General features: G+C 42.1%; 1 long non-coding RNA gene across 2 annotated transcripts in view; it reads right to left on the reverse strand.

Moving 5' to 3' along the window:
- Positions 1–703: 703 nt before the first annotated feature.
- LOC148004000 (uncharacterized) overlaps positions 704–23,150 on the reverse strand; it is a 59,413-nt gene continuing 36,966 nt past the window's right edge. Inside the window, exons 1-3 of one of the 2 annotated variants that reach the window (XR_015627086.1) lie at positions 19,492–19,674; positions 17,669–17,812; positions 704–1,665 (exon numbers count right to left, since the gene is read on the reverse strand). This is a non-coding gene — a long non-coding RNA (uncharacterized LOC148004000). Of the gene's footprint in view, positions 1,666–17,668; positions 17,813–19,491; positions 19,675–23,150 lie in introns of those variants that run through there. The other variant, XR_015627085.1, reaches the window with a different exon arrangement.

Genomic DNA, 23,150 nt, shown 5'->3' on the forward strand with positions numbered 1-23,150 from the left:
TAAAAAACCTTCAAATTTATCATCATTGCATGGAATGTTGACAGTGGGTTTTGTGTCGTGTCCTTGACCCCATTTAGGAACTTCTTGCTATTCTTTATTTGGTGAAGATTTTTATCATGATGAGATATTAGATTTAGTTAAATTCTTTTGTTTGAATATTTACATAATCATATGAATTTTCTTCTTTGGTACTGACATGATGAATTCCACCCATTATTGCCACATGTTAAACCAACCTTGCATGTATGAAATATGTTCAGATTGGTCATGGTATATTTTTCTCATATATTGCTATATTAAATTCATTAATCTTTTTATTGAGAATTTTTACATGTATATTTGTGAGGTGTACTGATCTGTAGTAATGTCTTGTAATATATTTATCTGGTTGAATATTAACACGATGCTCTCATTGTACAATGAGTTAGAAGTACTCAGCCCTCATGTTTCTAGATTCCACGTGTATGTGTTAAGCTGAACTTATCTTGAAAATATATGAAATGGGCTGGACAAATAGGTCCATGGTTTAGATCACTTGCTGCTCTTACAAAGTAACCAAGTTCCATATCTAATACCTACCTACATAGTAGCACAAAAACAAGTATAACTCAAGTTCTGAGGGATCTGAGGCCTTCCTCTGACTTCTGCAGTTACCAGGCATAGACATACATACATACAGGCCAAACACTCGTGCACAGAAAATAAAATAAGTAAGTCTTTAAAAGATGAAACAACGAACATTCCGACTGAGCTTGTACAGGTGCATTTCTTGTCATTTTAAATATCACAGCACAAACAGCTCACATGGCATTCTGCTACACTTCTCTTTGTCTTCTTTGTTTGTCTTCTACGGGTCATGTGTTAGTAGCATGGTCCTAAATATTGAAAGAACCCCTGTAGTCATGGAGGAGGACACTGCCTTTGAAAGTTAAGGGAAATAATTTGTTATAGAGTTGCTAGCCTAGCTAATCACACTCCCTGGCTCTCCTTGTCACCATGTGATCTTGTTTTCATATGAACAGTTACCATGATATAACCTGACATGAAAAGCAACCAAGGAAACCCTCACTAAAAGTACGACCATGCCTTTGAAAACTTAGTCACTACTACTTTGAGCTAGACAGAACTCTTTTCTTTGTGAACCATCCAGCTGTGGGTGTTTTATTTATTATGGTGAAAAAAAAGTGTATATTTAGAATTAGCCATCTGGACTCACTTTCGATGATCCCAATCTTGTTGACAACATCTAGAGCATCATAATCAAGGGCCAAGTGAACATGTCTTCTTCTCTCCATCAGGCCTTATCAGGGTATTGACTTTGGCCACATCAAGGTCATAGAGTTTCTTCATGACCTGTTTGATGCTTGTTGGCCTTGACATCTACAATGAACACAAGCGTGTTGTTGTCCTCTATTTTCTTCATGGCTGACTCGGTGGTCAGTGGGAATGTGATGATAGCATGGTGGTCTCCTGGGTGCATTCTTTCAAGGATATTTTGGTTGCCTTCAGTGCCGCAGGGTCTTGGGCCACCGGAAAGTGGGTGACGTTTGCATCTTCTTCTTTTTGTGGCTGTGGATGGCTTTCAGCACTGCCTTCTTAGCTTTGAAGGCCTTGGCTTTGACTTTAGCTTTTGAGCCATCTTGGCGAAAAGCTGTGGGTGTTTTCCTACACCAAAATAATGTATGCTGCATTAGTAAGGGTTCTTACAGCAACACACACACACACACACACACACACACACACACACACACACAATCTTTCTAGTAAAATATAGTGAGAATTTTTACATGTGTATTTGTGTGGTGTGATGGTTGTAAAAGCTAAGACTAACATTCCAGGGAATTAGAGGAAAGCCAAATATACATTGCAAAAGGGTATTTATTAGACTGGCTTATAGTATATGGTACAGGCAGTCTGATAATGGTTGGCTCATGACAGAAAAGCAAAGTGTTCAATAGTTGTTCAGTCCACAAGGCTGGATGTCATCATGAATGTGGATAAGGGGTCATCCATTGCTAGAAGGACTGAAAATTGGTACAGCCCCTATGGAAATCAATAGGGTTGTTCCTCAGGAAAATGGGATGATTCTACCTCAAGATCCAATTGTGCCAACCATTCTTTGGCATATACCAAAGGATCCTTCATCCTACTATAAAGACACTTGTATAACCATGTTCATTGCTGTTCTATTAAAAATAGCCAGAAATTGGAAATACCCTACATATTGGTCAATAGATGAATGAATAAGAAAAATGTGTTATATTTACATAACGGAACATTACTCAGCTGTTAAAAAATTAAATAATGAAGTTCACGGGTAAATGAGTAGAACTAGAAAAAATCATCCTGAGTGGGGTAACTCATATCCAAAAAGAAATATGGAACATTTTCACTTACATGTGGGTCTTACCTGTTAAGTCATTGATAAGCAAGCTATAATCTGCATAATTACAGAGGTTAGGTAAAGAGCAAGAAACTGTTTAGGAGGGAGAGATATTTCTAGGAAGGGGAAATATAGTAGATAGTTATGGATGGATTTGGGGCAGGGGCCTGGAATTGGAGGCTCAGATAAGGAAGGGGAGGAAAGATGGGAATGAGGGAGGGAATATAGGGAGGGAGAGCTAAAATTAAGGGGCATTTGAGGGATCATATCAGAACCTAGTAAACTAGAAGCTTCCTAAAATGTATACATTTATGGACTATCTAAAAGAAATTGTCAAATAATAGGGTAACATATCCCCAACTGAACATCTTTCAGCACAAAATGAAGCTTCCAATACCAGCCCCAAATAACCCAAGTTATTGCCTAGGCTATTGAAAGCTCTTCACAAACTAAGGGTAAGGCCCTATTACTGGAGGCAACACCTACACAATTCACTGAACATGAAGAAGTCAAATTGATGCAAACCTTCACCCCTACTGACCACTTCATGGTACTGGAAGGTACTCTGCATGCTACCAAAGGAGAAAAGTAAACACAATCCCAGCTACACACCCTGTGATCTACAACAGTGACTTGACTGCAAGATATGTCAGTAATCATGGCTAAAGATTGTGGGCGTGACCAATCAATATCTGATTTGACTTAAGGCCTGCTCCATGAGAAAGAAACCATAGTCAATACTGCTTGGGTATCCAAGCATCTAAGACTAGATAGGCCAGGGAGTCAGGGGGAAACAAAGTACTACTGTTTTACTAAAGGAACATAGCAATAAAGTTACTCCTGATGACGTTTTGCTGTATTCATAGATCAGTTCCTCGCTCAGCCATCATCAGAGAAGCTTACTCCTGCAAAAGATGGGAACAAATATAGAGATCCACAGCCAGACATTATGCAGAGAGTGAGGGACCTTGGAATACTCACTCCAAAACGGGATATTTGCATTAAATTCCTCCCATCAGGGCTCAGGGTATCTTGTGGAAGAGGAGACTCAAAAAGTATAAGAGGCAGAGGGAATAATGGACAGCAGGGAAACAAGGCCTTTTAAACCCTGCAGGACTGATGAGCATGTGACCTCGTGACATCTATAACAGCATGCCTAGGCCCTGCACTGGTCTGCACCAGATGGATTCATAGAGCTAAAAGGAGAAGTGGATGCATGCCCAGAAGCTATCTCCAATTGATAGCCACTTGCAAATGAAAAGAAAAAAAATTAGCCTTCTCCAAGGAAGTCTCAATGGGGAAACAGAGCAATCTTAAGGCTAAGCCCCACACCCAGCAGTAGATGGCCAACACAACAGCATCTTTCGAGGATCTTTGTCTCATAGTGTTAGTGAGGGCACTGAGTACATAGAACGGCTTCGGGTTTTGTGTTTTTATGAGATGTCTCTGTGTGCAAATGTGTGTGTCTCTGAATCTCTATGTGTTTCGTGAGCTTTGGCTGTTGTTTGGCTCTTCTTTTTGTTTGGTTGTTTTGTCCTATTTCAATCTGTATATCTTCATTTTATTTTATTTTATTAATATTCCTTGGATGCTTATTTATTTTCTGAAGAGAGACAGAATGGGTGCAGATACAGACGAAAGGAGTAGGAGGAACAGGGACTCTATTCAGAATATACTTCACGAATATATATTGAAAATATTTTTAATCATATTATAATAATAAAAATACTGGATGTCTCATTATTCCCAGCGGGGCACTTTGAGAAGACCTGGAGATCTTCAGTCTATGTTGAATTCCCTAAGGTCAAGGCAAGTAGGCAAAAACCAAAGTTTCTGTCTTGTGTGGCATTTTATCTGAGCTGCAATCACAAGGTAGCACCCACACTTAGGCTAGGCCTTCATGCTTCAAATAGTCTAAGAAAATATTTGGAGGAGTGGCCAGTACCTTGGGTTTTAGTTGATTCCAGATACAATCAAGTTGACAATCAGGATTAGCCATCACGTAGATGATACTGGGTATTATAAGTGACCTATAGATGTTCTGAAGTGCATATAGAGATGTAAGTTATATAAATTATTGTACTGTTCCATGTAAAAGGTATGAGCATCCATAAAATCACTCCCACATAGCCTCACTTCCTCTCATGATAACTGCTCTAATCCTTTCTGAGAGTAGCATTCACAGTGACCACGTGACCACAGTCAAGACTAAGCTTCCAACATTAATGTTAGAGGACAAATAACATCTCAACCATTTATATAATTGTAATACTCTATAATATAGGATGTGTCTTCTATATAAATGCAGTTTTGTCTCAGGTTCATGTGTATGAAACACACACACACACACACACTGTCTTCTATATAAATGCAATTTTGTCTCAGGTTCATGTGTATGAAACACACACACACACACACGTTCTTATCTGATATGAGGGATTTGTAACTATTCTGTTTCTCTTAGTTAAACTAGGAGCATATTTATCAATTTCATTGATCCTGTGTGTGTGTGTGTGTGTGTGTGTGTGTGTGTGTGTGTGTGTGTGTGTGTGTGCAGGGATCCTAGAACCACCACTAACTCAATAGAATGGGCATCCAGATTTATTTCCTAGAAAATATTGCAAAGACCTAGGATGATTTTTTTCTTAAACATTTTGTATGTTTCCCAACAAATACTCTAAGCTTTGTGCTTTCTGTTTGAGGCAGAAGGCATAATTGTTCAGTTCTAATAAATATGTACCCAGTTAAATCATCCACTTCTTCAGGAATTTGGGTAAACTCTGTATCTCAATGGCTTCCTCAGTCTTACTTGCCTTTTCAAATTTGATTATCTTTTAACCTTTAAATTTTCAGGGATGAATACAAATGGTTTCCTGCTCTTGTCTGATATGAGGGATTTGTAACTATCCTGTTTCTCTTAGTTAACCTAGGAGTGTATTTATCAATTTCATTGATGTTTGCAAAGAGCTGTCTTTGGTCCTGTTGGTTGTCTCTATTGATTTCCCACTTTAAAAATCGTCGAGTCTTGTTTTACTGTTTACACTTTGCTGTTAATTTACTTTGAATTTTCTCAATTTATTGTAGCTTCCTAAGGTAGATGCCAAATGTATTAACCTTGAACTTTTCTCTTGAACTAATGTATTCTGTACTAAAAATAACTCTCTAGCCATTAATCCCACTGGATCCCACAGATTTTGAGGAATGGTTTTAATTTTCATCACAATATCCCTTGGAGACTTTTTCTTGAATCCTGAATTGCTTAGGTGCATGTTTTTTAATGTTCAAGTATTTATGAAGAGTCCAGCTACCTTTTGTTGTCTTTTCTAGTTCTTGCTTGATTGTCTGAGATGATGCTTTGCATGGTTTGGTATCATTTAAATTTAGTGAGGTGTGGTGCTTCTGAAAGCACACAATGTTTTCTACCTGGGTACTCACTCCATTCAGCCTTGAGAGGAATGTGTACGTTGATTGAAACCATCTCCTGATGTCAGCTCATCAGATCTACTTAGCCAGTGGTGTTGTCTCCACATCCTCACTAGTCTCCTGCTATTAGATATGTCTATCGATGATCCAGAAGTACAGCCATAGCCAGATGCAACCTTTTCCCCTTGTACTTCTTTTCAAGCTTTATCTCCTTTTGTCACTGTTGTTAGGCACAGTCATTAAGAAGTATTATGTCCCCTAAGAGAACCAAGCCTCTTATCATTCCTGATGAACTCTTTTATCCCCATCACTTTGCTTTCTCTGTAGTCTGCTCTTCTGTTTAGAACAGTGTCAGACAGCCTTCTTCAGATTAATGTCAGCACATATCTCCATTCCTTTATTTTTAATTTCTCTGTGTCTTTAGAGCTAAACCATATGTCATAGAAAGTGTACCAACTTGAGCCCTATACTATTTTTATCTACCCCGACAGGCTTTGTCCTTTAATGGTACAGTTAGGACATTAATGTTCAAATGCTTCCTGACATTTTTATTAAGTCCACTATCTCTAGTGTGGGTGTGATCTTGCATGACTGCTATCTGAGCATTAGCAGGGAGAATATAGAAAAGTCAGCCAAATGAGCTATTATTTATCTGTTTCCTTGCTAATTTTTCTTAGTTTGGGATGATTTCTTGCCGTTAATTCATTTATTCAAAACATTTACCTGTCTCAGAACTTTAATTCTTTTCTCATTTAAAATATTTTATTTAGCATGAGTTAATAGTAGCACATGCCTTTAATCCCAGCCCTAGGAAGTCAGAGGCAGGTGGATTTCTGTGAGTTTGAGGCCCACCTGGCCTGCAGAGCAAATTCCAGGATAACCAGGACTACACAGAGAAACCATGTCTCAAAAAGCAAAACAAAACAAAATTTTAAAAAAAGATAGATAGATAGATAGATAGATAGATAGATAGATAGATAGATAGATAGATAGATAGATAGATTAGGACATCCTTTGAGTCTTGGATGCCAAAAGTAGGTTTGCTTGTGCAGACATGAGAATGATAGACAGAGTATATAGTGGATAAGAGACACTTTCAGGAGTCACTTTCTAGCGTGTTCAGGCTGAATATCTCTTGTTTCTCTAACATGTGGTACTCTAGTGTACCTGGCCCCTAATCTGGTTGATACTCCTGTCTCCACATCCCTTCTCCTGTAAGGGCACACTGGAAGTACAGAAGCTTGAGCTATGATACTGACTTTCGACATGGCTTCTAGGAGAGCTCAAGTCATCGTCTTTTCACCTTAAGCACTTGCCAGCCAAGACATTTCACAGACCCATGGGGTTTCTTGTTTGCTTGTTCATTTTGGTTTATTTGTTTGGTGCAAGGTCTACCGTGTAGTGCAGACTGTTCTCATACCCAAAGCAGTCCTCCTTCCTCAACTGCCTGAGGCTGGGATTATAGGCATGAGTCATCTTATGCCTCTTATTCTCTTTTTATACCCTTTCTAGTTTTGATAGTACATTCTGTATGGTTACATTTTTTATCTTGAAACTTTAATTATACTTTCAAACTTTTTATCATCTTATTTTAGACGTAAGATTTTTTTTGAGTCTCCATTATGCATTTATAGCTAGTTCTACCCCTTTCTCAACTTATGCCACTGCACAAGTTGTGCAAGAGCATTATGCAGAACATTCCCAATTCCTACTGGCATCCTGTCCCTTATCTGTTTGTGCATTGCTCACTTCTGTCATTCCAGTGACAAAGTACCTGACAGAAGCAACTTAAGGAACAGGGGTTTATTTTGCCTTGTGTATAAAAGGGACTACCATCAATTATGATTAGAAGAATAGGACGGTCTGAGTGTGAGGTGTCTGGTCATATTGCAGCCACAGGGATGGTGCCACTGGTGTCCAGCTGGTTCATCTCCCCTCAGTTACTCATATCTAGAAAATCCACCATATACATACCTCTAGTATGCCCTGGCTTAAATCCAGCCAGATTGACAATGAAGAGTTAACCACTACACATTGGTCTCATGCATTTCACTTATTCAGTGCTAGAACTATCAAATACATCTGTTGCTGTCATTAGTTTGCCTAAAGTGCTATTTATCTCATTAACTAAACCTAGGAGAACAAAAGGACTCTTTTACACATTCACTATTTATGTAGATCAAGCTCTCCGACGTTTTCTTTCTTTCTGAAACTTTTCATTTAACATTCAGTACAAGACAATCTAGAAATAAAAGCTTCCTTCAATTTTTTTCTTTGAGGATTTCTGTCCTTCTTCTTTTGAAGTAGTTTTTGCTGGATCCAGGATTCTAGGTAGGTGCTTTTCATTCGGGGCCTTAAATATATTGTTTTACTCTCGTCTTCCTAACACGGTTTCTGAAAAGAAATTGTGATGGTTATTGCTGCCAACTTGATATATCTCTAATCAGCTGGCAAGTGTCTGCCTGAGGATGTCTTCATTACATTAACTGACGGGGAAGACCCACCCACTGTGGTCAGTATTGTTCTTTGTCTGGGATGCTGGACTCCATGGAGAAAGAAACTGAACAGTAGCATGCATTCATCATTGCCTCTCTTCCTGATTACAGATGGGATATAACCATGTCCCTCACGCTCCTGCCACTGTGACAATCCCACCATGATGGACTGTAATCTGGAACAGTCGCCAAAATGAAACTCTCCATTAAGTTGCTTACTGGAGTATTATTACAATAGCCAGATGCTCCAGGCATAATTAAAATAGTTCTCTCCCTCCTTCTGCTAGAAACATAAATAGACTTTTCTTCTATCTTTACCCTAAGAATTTAATGGGCTTTTGGAACCAAAGAAAGTGCATCACCTCCCTACAACTATTCCCTAGTGCTGGAGACTTACCCCCTGACAGCAACCATACTAAACGCCAGCAATCTGTCAGTGTAACTCAGCTGTCTGCCTTCCACAGAGATTTGTGCCCTGCAAGAGCCTATCTGGATAGCATGGGTACACAAGTTTGTGTCCTCAATTCTTTGTTGGATCTAACAAGAGTCATAGATTTGATGTATGGTCAATTGTGTTCTTGTTAGGAGAGAGTGATGACTTCCAAGCTCCTTACGTATGAAAACAAAATTTGAAAACTGTTTAATAGATCTTTTATTGTAGAAGAATTTTGGACATGCAGACAAACCAAAAAGACTATGCAATAAGTTTCCATATACTTCACACCCCTGGTGTCCTCTTTGATATTCTCAGCTGTTACTATGGTTTGTGTGACATACAAATGACCTAGTACCAATGCATTACTAATCATAATTTCATAATTTCAGTTCACTCATAATTCCTCAATTCTCTACAATATTCTTTTTCTGTCCTAGAATCCCATCTAGTATGCTATATTACAATTTGTCTTCATATCTCTTTAGAATGCTTTTGTCTATGGAAATTTCCTAGATTTTCCTTGCTTCAGATTGCTTTAACAATCTTGAGGAATCGGACTCCAGTGTTTTTGTTGCATGGGGGTTTGTCTGGTGTGGTTGTGATGGTTTACCCCGGTGAACTTAGATAGAAGGAGTGCCACAGCAGTGGGCACCATTTTCCTTCTACTCTATTCAGGGTGCAGGATCTCAGCGACACCTATCAGTGTCTGTGCCATGTTGATGGCCTGACCAGCTGCAAAGAACACATCATCTTCTTTCCCCTCTTTAGAATAAAGTGAACGTTTGTCAAAATGATTTTCAACTGAGATCTGACCCATGTAGAGGCCTCTGTCCAGCTGAGACACAGAAAGGTGTGCATGTGAAAAGTCAAAGGCTGGGCAATGAAGAGCACCTAAGGTGCCCTCATTTTCAGCTCCCCCATCTACCTTCAGTGGACTGTGTTTCAATAAACTTTCCTCAATGCAGGGTCAGATCCCACATCGTATCCTCTGTGTCTCCAAACAGCTCATTGACAGAATCAGGGCAGCCTTGGAAATTTTTCATGATTCGTCTGGGGCCATCAAACAATCCCGTAGGCCCACATTTCTACATCTCTAAAGAAGGTTGTATTTATAGAGAGGGAAAGGGTAGGAGGGCTAAGATCTAGAAAGGCAAGGGAGCTGAGAATGAGCAGTGACTTCAGTACCTGACCAAGGACGGAGAAACAGCCTGGGAGCTGGGAGGACCGAAGCAGAAGCAGATGCTGTTGGAGAAGTAGGTCAGATTTCAGTCTGTGGGCTCATCATTTAGGCTCTGGAGATCTTTACAAAGCTGCAGTTTTCCAGAGCAAAGTGCAGGCAGCTACTATCCAGTTATACATGGCTTTGAGATACAGAGTACTTGCATTTGTTCCACACAGATACCTGGCTGGCATATCTGGGCTTACAAGCTTCATGGGTTGTATCTGGGACCCAGAACAGCCCCAGGTAATGAGAAAGTGATCAGGGAAGGAAGAGTTTTCCAGAAGTTGACCTTCCTGTAATGGAAGCAGTGTCACTCCATCTGAGACCCAGGAAAAGATTCAGACTCCTGACTTCAGCTCATGGACAGCTAGTGTGCCTCTATAAGGAAGCTCTGTGCTCCTTTCCATATTTCCCGAGGATCAAAATCTTTCCTGCCTCCTCCTCAATTTCCTCATGAAAAGACCCACCTCTCATCATTTGGTTCTGCTTCCTAAGAATGCGTGCATGCATGTACATTATATAGCTCAAGACATACATACACATACACACTCCTGACTCCAGATGTGTACCAACATGGGTGCTCATTGGCATGTGTTCGCATATCTGTACTGGCTCATCCTCATAACACTGTATGTAGCATTTTCTCATTGACCCAAGTCGCATTCAGCATCCTCTGCTACCATTTAAGGATCACTGGGAAACCCATAGCCCGCATCTGACATTGATAGATTAACCATATGTGTAAGACCTATTTTCAGTCCCAGATGAGACCAAAGGAATGGAAAAGTGTATACAGCAGGCTTCCTTAGGTTTACTCTGTTTCTGAACAAATGCCTTTACTCTATGCTCATGTGGTCCCTGGGTATCATCAAAAGAAAACCATGTTTGTTTGGTTTTGTTTCTAGAGAAGAAACGACTTCAAAGAAGGATTCTCTCTGAAAGAAAAGACCACCTCCCACTGCCTTGTTCACAATGTTACATTACCATGATCTGATCAAGAGTCTAGATGAAGTTGTACAACCATGTAGTTGTAAGCTTATAATTCGATGAAAACTTAGAAATCTCTCAGACCAGAGAAGCCTGAAGCCAGGTCTATACTACATTATACATGTGTTATGTGACTCAAGCTAGTTTCTTATATAAGTGTTTTGTGTTACTCTACAAAAACTTTGAGACTGGATGTGTTAGTCAATGTTGTATCAGTAAGATAAAAAAGAAAAAACAACAGCTTAAAGGAGAAAAACATTTCAGCTCATAGTTTTGGAGGTTAAAGTTCAAGGTCACTTGGACACATTGTCCAATGGCTTTTGCAAAGAAGAATGGCATGGTAGAGGGCATATGATGTGGAAAAGACTGCTCACCACAGAATGGCTAGGAAACAGCAAGAGGAATAAGGTAGAACACAACATTCATAGACATGACCTCATTGACCTCTTTCTTCTAACTGGACCCCCAGCCCTAATGTTTCCATCAGTTTCTAGCAGTTCCACCAGCAGAAATCAGCCTTTAACATATGATTCTCTGAAGAAAAGTCCAGGTCCCAGCCACAACCCTGGATGACATAGAGAGAGGTTTATTTTTTATACATCTCTGAAGAGTTAAGAGCATAGCACCAGTATCTTTTTAGCTCCAAGAGCATCCTGGCCAACTGCATCTCAGTGTAGAGATCATGTAGAAGGACTCAGGGTAGACGCTTGGCTCCTTTACATCAATCTATTCTCAAAACAAATCCAAATGCTGCAAAACCTGCACTAATCCCTTCCGAGGAGGAGGCCTTCCTGAACCAGTGACCTTCCACAAGGCCCTACCCTTCAAAGGTTCCACTACCACATGGGCAAAGTTCCTAGCATAGAAATCTTTGAGTGGCTTGCACACTGAGAACGTCCTGCTTATCATTTCTGTGTTTAAGTTCTTCATGTATAGTTAAGTATGCTCTTGTCATCCCCAAACCCAAATGAGACTTAGAAAAATAAGTCACACTCAAAACATGAAATGCAACACCTGTAACAGGAAATGTGCAGTTATGGCTATTGCTACATATCCCTGGTCACTAAACCCGGGAGTAGAAGCCAAGTCTTCAGAGCCAGATAATCCCAATAACCTGCAGTTCCTGCCCAGCCATAGTGGGCAGTCAGTTCTGACTCACACATCCTTTAACTGTCTATACATATGGTGGGGGGGGGGGAGACAAGTTAGCCTTACTGTTTCACTTTAAGCAAGTACATTAACCTCAATTTCTTCATCTTTAAACTGGCCTTATAATAATACTTCAAGGGTGTTTTAAAAGGTAAATTATGTATAGTGTGCCCAAAATGGTACTTTACTAGATAGCATTTCTAGAGCTAGTATGGAGGTTGACCACTGGGGTCTTTCTGAGCTTCAACAGAAAACTCTCCCCATCTCTCCCAAGCTTGCCCATCATATAATAAGGCAGCATTTCCCTTCCTCTTCCCTGTCCCATCCTCCTTCAGTAAATGTTAATTATGCATGAAGGTTCCCTGCAGCAGAAGCGCTATAATTAATTTATGTTGGGACCATAATAGATTCCAACACAAACTCCATTTCATTGCATCCAACTGTACTGAGTGTTGTTGGCTTCAAGGCATAATTCCATAATTCAGTGTGAAATGTTCCCCCCCCCCTGCAGCTTGCTCTTCCCAGAACTCAGGAAGAGGAACCAACAGAAATGGAGGAAAGCCTCCAGGCCTTCTTTCTGTGGATACGAAGGTTCGCCACCCTTCACCCCTCCTAGTGGTCTCTGCAGCTACAAAAATAAGAGGTTACCCTCCTGGTAATAACTATGTGACATGCGGCAACCACCGACTCCTTGAACTGCAGCTTTCCTGATGAAAATGGGAAAATACAAATATATATATATATATATATATATATATATATATATATATATATATATATATCTTAAGGTATTTGTGAAATTTTAAATGAGACAGATTTTTTTCAAAACACTTACTACAATATAGGGCTCAGTTAGTGAGCATCCACTGTGTTTCCACCAGTGAGCAGTCTCTTTCTATCCTAGGACACCTGTTGGGGTGGGAGGTGGGACATCCTGATTGGGTGGTCCTCTTTCAGGAAAGAATCTATTAAAAGGGAAAACCTAGAAGAGGACAGAATCTGAGTTCACAGTCTAGAAATGCTCCTGGATGTTCTGCCCAAGATCTTTTCATGCATCAGGGGCAGAGGAGGAGAGGATGTCCCTCATCTGGTCTCAGGCACGCTTCTTGTCCCTCCCAGATAACTAAGAGCTGGAAAAAACTAAAACTCAGTCTGTGCTACACAGAGTCAGAAAATTAGCACCACAACATTCTTCTGCCCTTTCTTGCCTCACTTAAAGTTTTTTTGTTTTTTGTTTTATTTTTTGTTTTGTTTTAGAGGCAATGACATGCATGCATGCAACTGGAATTGCCTATGCTAGCAAGATCTCTTTTAGTCTCCTTCTAAGTGGTCTGACTAAAGTTGTTTTATGCTAGTGGTTTTTATACAAGTATAAAAAATATACTATAAAATAATGATAAAGGTATAGTCTAGTGAATATATCAACATAGTGGCTTATTACATTATTCTGTGTTATATGTAGTTGTATGCATTATGTTTTTATGTAGCTGGCAGCACAGTTTGTTTATGCCAGTAGTGGCAGACATGTGAGTAATTCATTGAACTGTGGCCTCACAAAGTTAAGGTGGTTGCAGTGTCACTGGGTGGTAGGAATTTCTCAGCTTCATTATACTCTTTATGAGGTCACTATTATACATGCAGTCCACCATGGACCACAATGCTGCATGATAGCATGTGACTGTTCTTAAACACTGCCTTTACCAATCAGTGAAATATATCATCTGGATTAGTTCTGTCTAAAATCTCCTTTCAACTGTATCTCTAGAATGTCAACCAATGTCAGGAGTGTGACAGATTTTTCAATGAATACAGAAATGTTACTGTCCATCTGTCCACAATGAAGCCAGTAAGAAACAAAAGTACATGCACACATACACATGAAGATGCTTGCCCATATATGTGGTTTGGGGTGGGGAGTCACAGAATGGAAAGCTTACCCTTTTAATCAATGAAAAGCATGTGGGGAAGGAAAAAGATGCCACATGCTATCCACAGGGGGACCTGCCAGAGAATGCTGTCCGGCCTTGTACTCTGAATGTCTGAATGACATTGAGGCTGTTTGAGAGGTTCCTAGAGGGACAGCGAGCCTTGAAATCCGTAGCAGGGAAGGATTGCAGTTTCCCCTCCCTGATTAGCCTTGTCGGATGAGGTGAGTGAGGCTAGCCAGCAGAGGAAAGGGGAATTAACACATAAGGCCTAGACCCAGATCTCTGTGGCTGCTCAGGACTATAAGGCTTCTCTACACAGGATGGGAAGGGGACTGCACTTCTGCAGGTGAGTTGAGCCTGATGCTTTTCTAGGCTACTTGCTGGAGTTGTAGGTCCAGATTGTGAGAGACCCGAGGATGCCTTAGATCTTAACATTGCAAGTCCTAGATTTGCCATTGAAATGAGCAGTGACTTCCCACAAATTTAATCAGTGCTTCTATGCCCATTTTACCTGGATGAAGATGTTCAGCTTCCCTGGATTGCTCATGAGAGACATCCTGTGTCCCAAAATAATTATCACTCAGACTTCACCTCACGTGTGTATTCTGTCTTTCTGGTAAGTTAATCCTTACCAGACTAGTTAATCCTTAGAGAGCTATTTTAAGGGGAAAATGGCCAGGACAGCACATGGCCTGTAAATTTCAGTAAGTGCTCGCAGGAACTATTAAACACAAACCCATGTTTGCATCCTGCCTTCTTGGCCAATGGTACCAAGCTGCTGCTCCCTTTGTCCAGAATGCTAGACCTCTTGGGCCTTCTCTGATTGCATAGGGCTCTGGGTTTTCTCTTCTATCCTCTTTCATGAGGCACATCTGGCCCTGAGCTCAAATCTATCTGAGCAATTGAGGTCCGTGAAAGGAAGGTGTCACCTGCCCAGAATGCAGTGACTTCTGTGACATATGTTATCTTGTCCTGGCCGCACAGTAATGAACAACTAAGACCAGTTTGGAAAGTATTCTCTTATCTCACTCCAGTAAAAGGTCCCTCTTCCTCTCTTTAAGAAATGGGCAACTAGCCCACCTGGGAGCTATGACCACTTTACACATAGCTGCCACTGAGGTTAAGGGATGGGGCTTCTTCCAAAGAGAAATTTTGCTAATGGAAGCTTGTTCCTTGATGCCTTCCTGCAAGGAAGCACAGACTGCTGAGATGAAACCAAAAGAAAGCTTTCGTATAAACATTTTATTCTTCAGCCAAAGGAGGCTCCATTCAGGCATCGAGGCCTTGGCTGGAGGGCAAAGAACTAACTCAGAGCCCTATCCAGAAACCTTTGCATGTCCCAGGCTTCCCTGTGAGGAAATGAGCATCTCTGAAGGCAGCTGAAGGAACAATGAGGCAAAAACAGAAATAAGGGCAAGAGACACTTGAGAATGCTGTGACTCCACAGGGCTCCTTGGCAATCTACACCTCTCTGGTCTGTGCTAGCGAAGCCTCTGCCCACAGTTTCACATGCTGAGAGTTGAGCCAGAGCTAGCCAGATTCCATCCTGTTTCAGACACATAGCCAGGCCAAGCATGCCTGGCAAGATTAAGAAGGTGCTTATACTAATTTTAAAAATGATATATTGTTTTCAGTGACCTATCTTTAACTGGGAAACCTGGATTTCTCAATAAGCTTCTCTAAATAAATACTGCTGTGCCCAGCACTTGGAGTACAAAAAGATATTTCAAAGAATGCCTTTGTCGCCAAGGTATTCCAAGCTTTTACAAAAGCCCAACAGAAAAGAGGAGGCATGATCTAAAGAGCTCAGAGAAGGGAACCCCAGAGCTCTGGGCACATTAGGGCATGGGTCACTCTCTAGCCCAATATCAGACCCTGGACTTCTTGCCAGAAGCAGTGAGAAGGTCTCAGAGAAAGAGAAGGCTATGAGGATGGGGTGGGCACAGTGAAACACAGAGACCTCACCCCTTTTTAGCCAGTGTCTGTCCTCTGGGCCTCTCAGTAAGCAGTTGGTATAGTGTGTGAGACCACAGAGAATGGCCTGAGCTCAGCCACGCACTCACCCACACAGGGCCACAGACAATCATTCCGTCTTTTCATCAGAACTAGACCTATTCCCAACATCTGTGCACTGACTAAGTGGGATTAGGACAGTAGACAACATTCCCCATGGTGACATCCCATTCCATAGTCTCTGGTCACCCTAAACCAAGGATTGTTCTGAACCTTTGTTTATACATATTAATCACAGAAAGAGACAACTAGCAAACATCAATAATAAAATGTAATGATTAAATAACACTAATGAAAGTTGTTTTAAACTATCCAATTGTTGGTAACAATCTGTCTGGCCTTGGGTAACTATAGAGTGAACCTAGAGAAAGGTGGGCCACTAAATACACAAGAAGCCCAGAGCATGAAACTCTCCAATGCACTGTCTCCATAGATCAATGGCCCCTGCCTGAGATGCATTATATTATACGTGCTTAGCCTCCATGGAGACCACATCCCACATCCTCCCTAATTTTAATTCTGAGGCAATTGCACCACTGGAAAACACCTCTTCCAACGCTCCTTCTAAGCTCCCACTGATTGAGAGACTGTCTCATGCTTCCTGAGTGTCTTCTAACTCCTCTGGTGTATACCTTCTCTCACTCCCATCAGAGTGAGAAAACCTTCTTCACTGCCCTAAGTCAGCAATTTAAGTTGCCCATTAATGTTCTAATAATAGCATTAGCCACATTCACCTTAGAACTTCATTATTTCAAACTTCCCCTCCTTTTCTCCCTCTTCTTCCTCCTCTACTTTCTTTCCTCCTCCTCTTCTACTCTCCTCGCCACCACCATCCTCCCCCCGCCCCCACATTGTGTCACACTGCCGTGTCCTTCCTTCGGCTTATGAGCCTTTTTGCTCCTCAACAGTTGCCACTCATGTTCCATGATCCAGCATTGAACCTAATTTCCAATACCGTAGAGCCTTGTGCTAATACGTGTAGTTGACTGAATGTGTTCGACGGTCTTTCTATGGGCTGGAAAGCAGCAGATCATTTTCTTTATATCTTATACATTTGGTCTTCGTTCTGGCACACTGGAGCATCCCATATGTTGGGTTGATTCAGCTTGGAATTCCCAGATCTATGGAGGAAGAATTAGTTCCCACTCCAAACGCAGGCATGGCAGAGGTTTAGGACACATATTATTAAGGGAGAGGACTCCCACCCAGAATTACAGGCTGGGCTGGGCTATTTTCTTTTCCCTTAGTATTGGCAGGTTTTTTTACTCCATTCTTTGTGTCTTGCTTTATCCTGGTAGTTCCTTTTCAAGTCTATAACTGCACATGTGTCCAAATGCATACTCATACATGCACATACACACAAGTACACATTCATCCACGTGTGCATATAAACACACACATGTCATTGCTAGCTCACATTCCTATGGTGCTTGCCTCTAGAGCCTTTCTACCACCTGCAATGTAAGAGTTCAGTCTCTTGTGTGTGTGTGTGTGTGTGTGTGTGTGTGTGTATGTGTGTGTGTGTCTGAAAATGTGCATTTAAAATGTGTTTTCCTTACTTCTCATCAAACCTGACAGCATGCACAAGGGAAAAAAAACAGCTCTTAATACCACCTTCCATAATGCCATTACCTGAGTGATAATGTGTCCTGTGAACACATATGATTTGTTCCTCCCTCAGAAGGTCACAAAGTAGGGCAATGACTTCGTGGTGTCCCCACACCTCTTTCTTCATCTGATGTTTACTGGAAGACGCTTGATCCCAGAGTTCCTCCCCTGTTAAAAGAAGAGAACAGGATACATAGGTGTATCTTCCATTTTGAGTATTGGCGCAAAGGCTTTCCATGACATTCTCTGAAGCTCCAGCCTAGTATCTATGCGTTGGGCCTGGCATCTGGGACTGATGATCAACAGTTAGAATTCATACTACAAAACAAGGAGCGTGAGCATGGTGTATTCTCCACAATATCTGAGAAATTGAGGATACTAGAACCTGAGCTGACTATAAAGAGGAGCTCCTATTGCCCTCTAGACTCTTCTTTGACCTGACCTCAGACTCTAGAAACTATTGTCAGACTCTACTTGCTTTTCCATTGCTGGGTCCTTGAGGCTGGGAATAGTGTAGCTTCGACATTATCTGGCAGTCAACTCAGTCTGGCCTGGTCTCATATAGCAGAGCAGCAGAGTGAAGACACTCTGCCACCAGCAGAAACAAGGAATAGCCCCTGGGCAGTCAGATGAAACTGACCAGTCTGTGAAATACTGCAGTGTCCTCTGTAAAACTGTCCTCGTGACCCCACACTCACCTGCTCCTGGGAACACAGAATCTGTTCCCAAGGTTGGGCCACTTCCCAACCATCCTGTCACTTCCTGCACGAAAGTTAGCCCAATTGACCTGATGGCAGCCCAGTCATGCCAAGAGGAAGGGCATCTCCTCCACCCTGACAGGAAGGAATGAGCCCACAGTAAGGGTACCCTGAGAAAAGCATGGGACTCTGCCATGTCAGCTGCTTGAAACAACATGGTGAAGAGTCTCTGAACTAGCTTACCCCAGCCCTGGAACTGCCTTGGACTAACCTCCTGGATCCACCAAGCACCTCAGGGCAGCCACTTGCCAGGGTGCAGCCACCACATGACATGCACATCCATGTGCACAGAGGCCGTGTCCCCCACTTGTTCTCAGTAGCAGGGAAAGGCCCACCTACCCCTTTCTTCTTTCTGCCTTCCCTTTCTTTTCCCTTCTTTGTCCCTTCCTCCACCTGGGTACTCCATCGCCAAAGGTGTGATATCAGCCCGGTGGGGGGAGGTGGGAGGGGTACAGTGGAAAAAAAAGAAGCTTGTCCGTTATTAATTCCCCCGAGGACTTCAGCACCTCCAAAGCTGATTGAATTATTCATAACAGCCTTAAATTTGGCCCAAATTGAGAGCTGCATGTCTTGTTGGTAGCTAACTCGGTTTTTTTCCCCCTCCCTGCAACACTTCCTGTTTCCTTAGAAGAGACACAGGCATTTAACAGAGGATTAGTCTGCACCTTTCTCTGTCACTAGCTCCTGCACAGCCACCCACCAACGGTGTCACTTCACCTCCTCCCAGCAGCCAAAAGCAGCAGACGTTCATTCACCCCCTCCGCTAAGCCCACTAGTTTACAAAGAGCACAGCAAACTCATTCCTGCTAGCATGCTGGGGAGAAATTCAGGTTACCCTGGTGACTTTGATTGAACCCCCTGAGCTACACAACCCTGCAGTTCTGACGGCTGCCATCACCCAGGACTGGCCTGTACTCTGGAAAAAGCAGCAGGCTAGGTATAGGGGGCCCTGAGGTCCTAGCCTGGGTGAAGAAGGAAGGATAGAGCCAGGAATTGGTTGCTATGGAGATTTTCTTCCCCAACAAATTGAGTAGTTGGAGCTGTAGCTGGAGGATTGCACCATGATCTAAAGAAAGGACAGACGCAGACCTGTGCAGCACAGGAGACGAGAAATCTCCCCTTCACCTTCAAGGCTGTGGCAGAGCAGCTGCAGGAGGCAGGAGTGGGCAAGGGCAGTGAGACTGCTTTGACAGAGCTGACCTGGCTTGGGAAACACACACTGCATGGCCAGATCAGTGAGTGTTTACCCCTCTGCCCCCACCAAGCTTCTGTGAAGAAAATCTCACTACTTTCAAGATACGGAGGACACTCAGACCTTGAAAGTCTTATGCAAACCCACAGACCAGGAAATCCAGGACTGAGATTTGAATCCAGATTTTTCTAGTTCTCAGGTCCATATCCATTCTTGTGCAGCGTGATTGTGTGATTGTGCCAATCAACCTGAGGACTGGCTCCCTGGTACAGGCTCCAGAGGCTTGGGATTCTAAAGTAAGTCTGACGGGAAAGGTTTTCCAAACTGTGATTTTATCTATTTCCCGGTGACCTCTCTCAAAGGTGCTCCAAGGCAGAGGTCCTGTGGTCGAAGACACCCGCCACAGAGCCTCCCTTCCTTTCTTTTAATCTTGGCCTTTCTACCTTTCTGCAGGCATAATCTATTTCATCACTAAGGACCCTTTTCAGTCCACCTCCAGAGTGGGATAGTTTGCTCTCAATTACCATAACAAAATAGTTGAGGAAACAAAGGAAGAGTGACACAGTTTGGGTCATGATTTTGGAGGATTTCATCCTTGCTCGGCTAGCTTGACTGCTTTTGGGTCCAAGGTGAGGCTCAACACCATGGCCAACTACACAGAGCAAAGTAAAGCACCTCACTTCCTGGTGTACATGACACAAGATACAGAAAGAAAAGAAGACAACTGAGATGAGACATAGGCCAAGTACATACCGCAAGGACTCTTCAATGAGGCCTTAATCTCTTCAGTTTCTTATCACCCCCAGTAGCCCACCAAGACGTTAATCCATCACTAGATCTATCCATTATTGAGGTTAGAGAAGTCCTGATCCAATCTCGTTTCCAAGTCTTTAGCCTGTGGCCTTTGGGAGACACTTTATATTAGCTTACACACACGCATGCATGCACGCACGCACACGCACACGCACATGCACACGCACAGCCTTCTTGGGATAACATTACTCACAGTATTCAGACCCTCCACAGGAGCTCAGGGTGTTCAGCTCTTTCTGATAAGAACATTCATAATGTTCACAGCAAAGGACTCAGATGGACCAGCCAATGGTCATGGGGTAGGTCCTTAGCAAAGCTGAGCATCCCCAGCCTGAAGTCTGATAAGGGAGGTTCCTCCTACCATCTGTGCACAGCTCCATGAGAAAGGGCCTTGCCTGTCTCTGGTGGGCTGTCTGTAGGTTCTAGGCAATGTGGTCTTGTCTGGCCTTGCTTCTATTTCCTGGTTGAAGCAGCTGATGTCCACTGAATACGTGGATACTGATAACATGTGATTGGTGCTATTTTTCTAGATAGAAGGTAGGCTGCAATGGAATCTTTTAAGCTGGGGTCTCAGAAGAACTGAGCTTCCCCAGAGAGAGAGAGAGAGAGAGAGAGAGAGAGAGAGAGAGAGGGAATAAAATGTTTTTTTAGATACATCAGTGATTCTAGCAAAGCATTTGTCTTATGATATTTGTGTTGGAACTGGACTTAGCTTTAGGATTCCCACAAAGATTTGGAAATATGGATGATAGTGGATAACAAGTGGCTTTCTGATACTAAACCACAAGATGAAGCCCACAGCATTCCACGGTACTTTCAAAGTGCTAACTGACATTCACAATCTGCCATGTTCATCTAGTGCAGTGGTCTAAGGACATGGCCCTACCAGCTACAACCCTACAAGTCACTATACATACATCTATGAGGGGGGTTGGGGATTTAGCTCAGTGGTAGAGTGCTTGCCTAGCAAGCGCAAGGCCCTGAGTTCGGTCCCCAGCTCGGAAAAAAAGAAAAAAAAATCTATGAGGTATTAGCTCTAAGGACTTGGGGTTTTATTACCCCCCAATCAGCCAGAACCTGAACCAGAACCCAGAAGAAATTGCTGAAGTGTTCAGATCTGACAAGTATCAGGCCTCTTCTGTCAATCACTCCATTCATTTATGGTGCTGAGGAGGTAAAACAGATTAGGGAAGGCAACATAGAATGCAAGTTTTCATTAGGAGCTTAGGAAGTTCTTCAACTCCCATTGGTTTTGGCAGAAGCTGTAAACTTGGGATGAAGACAATTTCTGAACCCAGGTAAGGCCTTCCCATGTTTGGAAAATTCCTCATCTTGTAGCAGCTACAGTGGAAGCTGAAACCCAGAGTAGGGACTAGGTCTGACTTTGGTAAGGCTTACAGACATGTGGAGAGTTGCAGAACTCAGAGAGAACATGGCACAACAAGGCAAGAGGTGACATGGGGCTACACCTGACCCTCAAAGGAGGATTTGAAATAGAGTTGTTGGCACTAAGTACCAATGGACACCTCAATCCTATTACAACACAATCCTTCACTGACCATGACAAATGCCACCACTGATAAAAAGCAGGGAGGGACTTAAAATTTAAAAGGAAAATTCAACCAACAATCTAACAGGTGTTCAAGTCCTGGCCCAGTCAGAAACCATATGAAAAATCTACCAAGACTTGTCTGTTCCAGAAATCACTAAGTCCCACAATAATGGTGTCTGAGAGACAACCTGAAAGAACTTCCAGACAAACGCTTCAAAAGAGTGATCATTAAATGTGTTCAAAAATCTCAAAGAAAATGTGGATAAAAAGAAAAAGGACAATGTGAGCATGAAACAGGAACCTTTTGGTCACAACAGCAACATGTGAGGAGTGTGACACTTACTTCAGAAAGGTTGTAGGGGACACCAATCCACAGTGCAGCAGAGTACTGTCCTGCACAGGGCTCTTGTCTCCACAGCATCATCACAATCCCAGGACAGGGGAACAGATGGTGTTTCCACCTGAAGGAGGGATGGTCTGCCCTGCCTGAAGAGTCAGGACTTTCCATTGGCCCCACCCTTATAAAGATTAACCTCCAGTTTCCAGGAGGCCAGGAGCCTGTCTATCTCAGGGACTGTATTCTACAGACTGTGTTGTTCTGCCTCAAAGGCTTAGTGTATTCAAGCAGCTGTTTCTGCTGGCCCTCTCTGGGTAACTGTCCTGCCCACGGTAGCCCTGCTGGAGTGCTCCTGTAAAATGACATTTCATCTGCACTCAGACAGGCACAACTTCAAATATATGTGTTTTTCTGTACATAAGCCCAGTTGATTGTTAGGTATAGATTGGAAGATGATCAGTGATGATGATGAGGATGATGGTAAGAATAATGATGATGATAGACAGATGACAGATGATCAATAGATGATAGATAATAGACAGACAGATAATAGCTAGATAATAGATGCTTGATAGATATATGGTAGATAAATAGATGATAGATAGATGAATAGATTGATTGATGATAGATGATAGGATGGATGATAAATGATAGACAGACATGATAAATAGATAATAGATGATAGAGAGATAAGATATAGGATAAATGGTAAGCATACACAAGAAACAGACATTTAATAAATATATAATTTGTATATAGATGATTCAGAGATACATATTAATGAGAAATTCATAATAAATGATAGATAATTAATAGAGTTCATGAATAGATAAGTGTTGGATTAAGAATTAATT

The sequence above is a fragment of the Rattus norvegicus genome, chromosome 8 (genome assembly GCF_021556685.1).
Source record: "Rattus norvegicus strain SHRSP/BbbUtx chromosome 8, alternate assembly SHRSP_T2T, whole genome shotgun sequence".
Taxonomy (NCBI): Eukaryota; Metazoa; Chordata; class Mammalia; order Rodentia; family Muridae; genus Rattus; species Rattus norvegicus.